The sequence below is a fragment of the Enhydra lutris genome, unplaced genomic scaffold, assembly GCF_002288905.1.
Source record: "Enhydra lutris kenyoni isolate GAN:26980312 unplaced genomic scaffold, ASM228890v2 scaffoldscaffold21, whole genome shotgun sequence".
Taxonomy (NCBI): domain Eukaryota; kingdom Metazoa; phylum Chordata; class Mammalia; order Carnivora; family Mustelidae; genus Enhydra; species Enhydra lutris.
Window position 1 is genome coordinate 71,294,505 of NW_019154105.1, and position 6,642 is coordinate 71,301,146.

Here is a 6,642-nt window from a genome sequence, read left to right on the forward strand (position 1 = left end):
CTATCAACCTGAACTGTGGAAGAGCATCTTGGACTCCTGCAAAGTGAACTCCTCCCATACCTCCTTCAGTATCCTTATGGATGCTGTGTGCTGTGAAGCTGGTAGCCGAAATAGATGTCCAGACAGTAAGACACCTTATTGGCTACACCTAGCCTCAACCAGCAGAGCCTGATATCATTGTTGCCAGAGGATGCATCATCACCTCTCAGACCCTGTTGTGCTTGGACTGCCCAAGAGCACTAGAGAAAGCTGCTCTCTGCTCTTAGCCCAGGGGCTCCAGCTGCCCATGGAGCTGAATAGCATCAGTATCTGACATCACGCTTTGAACATTTGATCACCATGAGCTGCTGGAGAGGTCCTCACAACACTCTGGGAAACCGATGGGAATTTTCTTCATAAACCTGAGTTTTAAAGTATATTCTGAACACATAAGAATAATAAAATTGGTCTATAAATATTGATCCAGCTTCTAATATATGTGAGTTCTGCAACAAGATGGGCTGAATGGGATATAAGGCATTTGGTTAAGTTGGGGAGATTTTAAAAAAATTAACAATATAGTGAAAATGAAAATTATTCTAGCCATAAGATATGCTTTGCCCTATTTGCCTCCCCAAGATGTAGGTCAAATTTGTTTTCTTAATTACAGAAAATAAAGTATTTTTGAATTAGTTATACAAGTGCCTACAATTCAATGATGCTGGATTTCCACATAATTTGTTTTTGTTGCACTGCTGTCAAACAGAGAAGTCTCATATAAGCAACTTGTATTTTCAGTTGCCACAGGGTGTTTGGCAAGATATTGAAAATTACTCACACCAATGAACAAGTAAATTCCACTGTATAAATTAAAAACAAAGATGAAGATTGATGAAATAGTTTGAAACCACTGTAAGATAACTCATAAAATTATAATGTAGAAAGATGTAAAAATTAACCAAACCTCACAGAAGGGACTATAATAACCACTCTTTGAATCTGCAAAATTAATAATAAAATCATAGTTCAATAAATTTTTAATATCTGATTTTTCATTCCAAAGATAATGGTTGCCAATTGGGCAGTTGTCTTTAAAAGAGATTACTAATAAATGTTTCCTAATAGCTTTTGAGACAACAGGGAAGAAGTTAAAAGTTGGCTCATCTGATTTAGTGTTCAAAGTCCATGACTGTGACCTTAACTATGATCCTAAGAACAAACCACAGGCCAAGAACTAAGTTGACTTTCTGCTCTTTAAAAAACTTGGCCTAAGACCCCTCGAGTTTCCGTTTTGATTAAAATATGCCTGAAATACAGCTTTAGCTCAAGGAATTATAAACAGTTAAATCATAACATACTGAATTCTTAACGTATTTAAGGGTCTATAGAATCTTTAATGTTTGTGTAGTTAGCAATTGCGGGGAGGGGTGGTTAAGTAGAAACAAGAGATCATTTCATGTGCTGAAAATACTGTACTGAGTGAAATTTGAAGGATGAACTAACTAATCAAAATCTACTGCAAAGAACTTTACTTACCTTACTTAGATTTATAGTAAAAATGTATCATAAATGTACACAATATGACTTGTGATGGCATTTATTTCAATGAGTAACTGTAAGAAAGGGATTTTACTTTTCATCATGGATAGGTGGAAAATTCATATGGAAAATACACATTTTTCTTGAATTAGCTCTATAACTTAAATTTATGCATTTTTTACAACATGTAACTACCTTAACAAAAAGATGTGAACCAAAGCCCATAGCAATGATAGGTGCATGTTAACATATCTGACCAAAAAATTAATTAATTAATTAATTAATTAAACTGACATCACTTTTGATTTTGATTCTGTGGCTGGCAAATAGGCCCTGAATAAAAGTTTATTGAATCTATTTTGGTAAGAAATAATTTCACTCTTTTCACAGTTTTAAATTCTTGCTAGAATCAAAATCTGAGAATTCACAGAGCTACATGTAGATATGTGGGTATGTATACATATATAAACACATATATACAAATGCATATATACATTCATAATATATATGTATATATATTATGTGTATAAATGTACATAATAGTTCTTTGCAAGTATCATGAAATAATTCGATAATTTACATAACTTAATTCTGTGGTCACTTTTTATTGCATTTTTAACTAAACTGCCTTTAAAACATCCATCAAAATCAATTTTCAGAAACACTCTGACAAATATCAACTATGCCAATAGAAGGCTCATAATCATCTGTTAAAATACCATTAGTTTTGTTATTATAGGTATTGTTGTATGAGAAATGATCGTGATGAAATGCTGGCCTCCAGTTAGCATCTTGGAAGAATCAAAGTGATAACACTTACAGACCAAATTAAGATAAACAACATGATGTATTAAATCAATCTAAACCTCACAATGAGAAGCAAAAGAAAAGAGACCAGACACCAGGTTAAACACACTTAGGGAAGAGTGCATGGGCAGAAGACCCCACACCCGAAATCCTGGATTACACAACGTTCATATAACCTCTTTCTGTGTCTCTCTTTCTCTCTCTGCCATATCATCCCTCTCTGATGATGGTGTAGTGATGAAGACCAAAGCGGGGTGTGAATAAAGAGGGGATACAAAGATGAAATTTACCTAGGCCCAAAACACATGCTTGCTCTATTAGACATAGAAGTCAACCTGTGTATTTCTAATTAGCCTCCTACACTTTTTGGACACAGAACATGTGAGGCTGGAATCGGACTATACTGGATATCACCAGTGAATGGCCAATTTAAAGGTGATGTATAAAAAAGTCTGCTGAGAAAGTCACCATATATATATGACTTTCTATCCTTTCTATCTCTAAGTAGTATCCTTGTTTGTCCTTGCATGTATTTCATTATACTATACATTTTTTAAAAAAAGATTTTATTTGGGGTACCTGGGTGGCTCAGTGGGTTAAGCTTCTGCCTTCAGCTCAGGTCATGATCTCAGATCCCTGAGATCGAGCCCCACATCAGGTTCTCTGCTCAGCAGGGAGCCTGCTTCCCCCCACCCACTCTCTGCCTGCCCTTCTGCCTACTTGTGATCTCTGTCTATCAAATAAATAAATAAAATCTTTAAAAAAATATTTTATTTATTTTTTATTTGAGAGGGAAGAGAGAGCATGAGCAGTGGGAAGGGCAGAGGGAGAAGAGGTTGGAGAAGCAGGCTCCCCAATGAGCAGGGAACCCGAGGCAGGACTCCATCCCAGGACCCTGGGATCATGACCTAAATTGAAGGCAGATGCTCAACTGAGCCACCCAGGTGCCCCTGTACCATCCATTTTTAACATGTCTTTCAGGTTACTAATTTACAATTTATATTTAACACATATTATAAATTTGCCTATGCCTCACAAGCTACTTATGTATTGTCTATATTTAACACACATACTATGATTTTCACCCATTTCTCAAAAGCGCTAGCCTATTTACTATCTATGATTAACACTTCTTAGGAGCTTTATCCATCTCATTGTTCTCTTGTATAGAAGAATCAAATGTTCTCTAGCAATATATATTTTAGTAATTCTTTGTGATAATGTGTTTTGTTTATTTGAGATTGGTATGCCTAGAGGCTTTTATCACCTTATAAATATTTGTCCTGCATCAGGCATTGATATCCTTAACCAAAGGCCCTATTGACCTATGGGATCATGGCTGATTGTGAAGCTATATCCTGCACACTTACACCATTCTATCTTGGATCTCAGGGACTCCATGGAATGAAGCCAAATGTGTTATGTTCCTTTGGGATATATAATGTTTTGGTACTCAGTAGAGGGGAGAAGGAGTTTAAATAGAGCTAAGAGATGATTTAATATTCTAACAATACTATTTTGAACAATCTTTTAAGGTTGAACTTATCAGTCAAAATCTAGTTCAAAAACACATTAACTATGTAACTTTGATTTATATTATAAATGTATTTTATGTGTCTATTTATGGTTATATATGAGATCATATATGTATATATGACCCACTCCTGAAGCTATATTCTACCCAGGTATTATATTCCAAGTGTGTTAGTTGTAAAAAGAGTAGTGTTTATCAGTTTCCCAGAGTGGGTTTCGACAATTTATCAAACTAAACAATAAGCTTCTAAATAAACCATGGATTAAAGAAGAAATCACAGAGGATATTATAAGATACTTTGAACTGAATGATAATGAAAACAAAATATACCAAACTTTGAGAAATTATCTAAGAACTAGTTCTTAGATAAAAATTTATAATTATCAATACTGATATTGCAAGAAAAAAAGGTAAAATATGTAGAGTAAGCTTCCACTGTAAGAAACTAGAAACAAAATACAAAATTAAGAGAGGGAAACAATAAAGATAAGCGATGAAATGGAGAAGAAAATCAATGAAAACAATTACAATGAAAAGATCGATGAAATTGGTAAATCTTGACCTAAATTGGTCAAGAAAAAAGAGAGAAAGTATAAAATTACCATTAGCAACATTGAAAGAGGAGATATCAATATGTGTACTAAAAACATAAGAGAAAAATAATATTAAAGACAACTTATAGCAATAAATTTAACAACTTAAAAGAAAGAGACAAATTCCTTAAAAGCCACAGTTACAAAGGCTGACATAAAAAAAATAATAAAACGTTTAAGTTATTTCTATTATAGAAATTTAACTCATAATTAAAATTCTTCCCACAAAGAAGACTCCAAGTCCAAATGGCTTCACTGGAAAATTCTAATAACAAAAAATTAAGAATTCTGGAACAAACAATCCTAAAATTTGTATGGAGCCAGAAAAGACCCCGACTTGCCAAGGAAATGTTGAAAAAGAAAAGAAAAACAAAGCTGGGTGCATCATGTTGCCTGATTTCAGGCTATATTACAAAGCTGTGATCACCAAGACAGCATGGTACTGGCACAAAAACAGATACAGACATCAGTGGATCAGAATAGAGAGCCCAGATATGGACCCTCAACTCTATGGTCAAATGATCTTCGACAAAGCAGGAAAAAATATCCAATGGAAAAAAGACAGTCTCTTCAAAAAATGGTGCTGGGAAAATTGGAAAGTTACATACAGAAGAATGGAACTCAACCATTTTCTTACACGATACACAAAGATAAGCTCAAAATGGATGAAAGACCTCAATTTGAGACAGGAATCCATCAAAATCCTAGAGGAGAACATAGGCAGTAACTTCTTCAACATTGGTCTTGAACTTCTTCCAAGACATGTCTCCAAAGGCAAGGAAAACAAAAGTGAAAATGAACTTTTGGGGCTTCACCAAGATAAAAAGCTTCTGCATAGCAAAGGAAACAGTCAATAAAACAAAGAGACAATCCACAGAATGGGAGAAGATATTCGCAAATGATACTATAGACAAAGGGCTGATATCCAATATCTATAAAGAACTTCTCAAACTCAACAACCAAAAAACAAATAATCAAGTAAAAAAATAGACAGAAGGCATGAACAGACACTTCTCCAAAGACATACAAGTGCCTAACAGACACATGAAAAAATATTCATCATCATTAGTCATCAGGGAAAGTCAAATCAAAACCACAGGGAGACACTACCTTACACCAGTGAGAACGGCAAAAATTGACAAGGCAAGAAACAACAAATGTTGAAGTTGTGGAGAAAGGAAAACCCTCTTAGACTGCTGGTGGGAATGCAAATTGGTGAGCCACTTTGGGAAAACAGTTTGGAGATTCCTCAGAAAATTAAAAATAGAACTACCCTATGACCTAGCAATTGGACTACTGGGTATTTACCTCAAAGATACAGATGTAGTGAAAAGAAGGGCCATATGCACCCCAGTGTTCATAGCAGCAATGTCCACAATAGCCAAAATGTGGAAAGAGCCAAGATGCCCTTCAACAAACGAATGGATAAAGAAGATGTGGTCCATATACACAATGGAATATTACTCAGCCATCAGAAGGGATGAATACCCAACTTTTGCATCAACATGGATAGGACTGGAGAAGATTATGTTAACTGAAATAAGTCAAGCAAAGAAAGTAAATTATCATATGGTTTCATTTATTTGTGGAACATAAGGAATAGCATAGAGCACATTAGGAGAAGGAAGGGAAAAATGAATGGCAGGAAATTGGAGTGGGAGACGAACTGTGAGAGACTATGGCTTCTGGGAAACAAACTGAGGGTTTTAGAAAGGAGGAAGGTGGGGGATGGGTGAGTCTGGTGATGGGTATCATGGAGGGCACAGATTGCATGGAGCACTGAGTGTTATATGCAAACAAGGAATCATGGAACACTACATCAAAAACTAATGACGTACTGTATGATTACTAATGTAACATAATAGAAAAAAGAAAAAATAATGCCAATTTTACACTAACTCTTTAAGAAAATATAAGAGGAAGAAACACCTCTCAACTTACCTGGTGAAGCCAGAATTATCCTGTCAAAAATTAAGATATTATATGAAACAAAATCTAAACAGAAATATCTTTGAAACCCAATCAATATAATTCTCCATATTAATTGGATAAAGAGGAAAAAAAGCATTTATCAAAATTCAACACACAGCTGTAAGAAAACCTCCCAGTAAACCAGAAATAGAAGGAAACTTTTGAACCTAAAAAAGGTTACAGCTAATATATTATTTTCCAATGAAAAATGAATGCTTT